A 2,617-nucleotide genomic window follows, 5' to 3' on the forward strand; every position below is an offset into this window, starting at 1 on the left:
TTCGTGCAGAATTCTGCTGTTTTCTTGCAATTCAGCCGTTGAATCTTGGTAAAAAGTCATGATTTTGTAGATTTCGTGCTCTTCTTTGCGAATTCAAGCGAGAAAACAACGAAAATCGGCGAGAAATCGTCGTTTTGCATCGAAATATGCGGTTTTCTGTAAGAATTTTGATGATTTCGTGCAGAATTCTGCTGTTTTCTTGCAATTCAGCCGTTGAATCTAGGTAAAAAGTCATGATTTTATAGATTTCGTGCTCTTCTTGGCGAATTCAAGATAGAAAACAACGAAAATCGGTGAGAAATCGTTGTTTTGCATCGAAATATGCGGTTTTCTGTAAGAATTTTGATGATTTCGTGCAGAATTCTGCTGTTTTCTTGCAATTCAGCCGTTGAATCTAGGTAAAAAGTCATGAATTTGTAGATTTCGTGCTCTTCTTGGCGAATTCAAGATAGAAAACAACGAAAATCGGCGATAAATCGTTGTTTTGCATCGAAATATGCAGTTTTCTCTAAGAATTTTGATGATTTCGGGCAGAATTCTGCTGTTTTCTTGCAATTCAGCCGTTGAATCTTGGTAAAAAGTCATGATTTTGTAGATTTCGTGCTCTTCTTTGCGAATTCAAGCCAGAAAACAACGAAAATCGGCGAGAAATCGTCGTTTTGCATCGAAATATGCGGTTTTCTGTAAGAATTTTGATGATTTCGTGCAGAATTCTGCTGTTCAGCCGTAGACTCTTGGTAAAAAGTGATGATTTTGTAGATTTCGTGCTCTTCTTTGCGAATTCAAGCCAGAAAACAACGAAAATCGGCGAGAAATCGTTGTTTTGCACCAAAATATGCGGTTTTCTGTAAGAATTTTGATGATTTCGTGCAGAATTCTGCTGTTTTCTTGCAATTCAGCGGTTGAATCTTGGTAAATAGTCATGATTTTGTAGATTTCGTGCTCTTCTTTACGAATTCAAGCCAGAAAACAACGAAAATCGGTGAGAAATCGTCGATTTGCATCGAAAAATGCGGTTTTCTGTAAGAATTTTGATGATTTCGTGCAGAATTCTGCGGTTTTCTTGCAATTCAGCCGTTGACTCTTAGTAAAAAGTCATGATTTTGTAGATTTCGTGCTCTTCTTTGCGAATTCAAGCCAGAAAACAACGAAAATCGGCGAGAAATCGTCGTTTTGCATCGAAATATGCGGTTTTCTGTAAGAATTTTGATGATTTCGTGCAGAATTCTGCTGTTTTCTTGCAATTCAGCTGTTGAATCTTGGTAAAAAGTCATGATTTTGTAGATTTCGTGCTCTTCTTTGCGAATTCAAGCCAGAAAACAACGAAAATCGGCGAGAAATAATCGTTTTGCATCGAAATATGCGGTTTTCTGTAAGAATTTTGATGATTTTGTGCAGAATTCTGCTGTTTTCTTGCAATTCAGCCGTTGAATCTTGGTAAAAAGTCATGATTTTGTAGATTTCGTGCTCTTCTTTGCGAGTTCAAGCCAGAAAACCACGAAAATCGGCGAGAAATCGTCGTTTTGCATCGAAATATGCGGTTTAATCTAAGAATTTTGATGATTTCGTGCAGAATTCTGCTGTTTTCTTGCAATTCAGCCGTTGAATATTGGTAAAAAGTGATGATTTTGTAGATTTCGTGCTCTTCTTTGCGAATTCAAGCCAGAAAACAACGAAAATCGGCGAGAAATCGTCGTATTGCATCGAAATATGCGGTTTTCTCTAAGAATTTTGATGATTTCGTGCAGAATTCTGCTGTTTTCTTCCAATTCAGCCGTTGAATCTTGGTAAAAAGTGATGATTTTGTAGATTTCGTGCTCTTCTTTGCGAATTCAAGCCAGAAAACAACGAAAATCGGTGAGAAATCGTCGTTTTGCATCGAAATATGCGGTTTTCTCTAAGAATTTTGATGATTTCGTGCAGAATTCTGCTGTTTTCTTGCAATTCAGCCGTTGAATCTTGGTAAAAAGTGATGATTTTGTAGATTTCGTGCTCTTCTTTGCGAATTCAAGCCAGAAAACAACGAAAATCGGCGAAAAATCGTCGTTTTGCATCAAAATATGCGGTTTTCTCTAAGAATTTTGATGATTTCGTGCAGAATTCTGCTGTTTTCTTGCAATTCAGCCGTTGAATCTTGGTAAAAAGTGATGATTTTGTAGATTTCGTGCTCTTCTTTGCGAATTCAAGCCAGAAAACAACGAAAATCGGCGAGAAATCATCGTTTTGCATCGAAATATGCGGTTTTCTCTAAGAATTTTGACGATTTCGTGCAGAATTCTGCTGTTTACTTGCAATTCAGCCGTTGAATCTTGGTAAAAAGTCATGATTTTGTAGATTTCGTGCTCTTCTTGGCGAATTCAAGATAGAAAACAACGAAAATCGGCGAGAAATCGTTGTTTTGCATCGAAATATGCAGTTTTCTCTAAGAATTTTGATGATTTCGTGCAGAATTCTGCTGTTTTCTTGCAATTCAGCCGTTGAATCTTGGTAAAAAGTCATGATTTTGTAGATTTCGTGCTCTTCTTTGCGAATTCAAGCCAGAAAACAACGAAAATCGGCGAGAAATCGTCGTTTTGCATCGAAATATGCGGTTTTCTGTAAGAATTTTGATGATTTC

This window comes from Gnatocerus cornutus, unplaced genomic scaffold (genome assembly GCF_029298725.1).
Source record: "Gnatocerus cornutus isolate USDA-ARS CGAHR unplaced genomic scaffold, icGnaCorn1.1 ctg00000061.1, whole genome shotgun sequence".
Taxonomy (NCBI): domain Eukaryota; kingdom Metazoa; phylum Arthropoda; class Insecta; order Coleoptera; family Tenebrionidae; genus Gnatocerus; species Gnatocerus cornutus.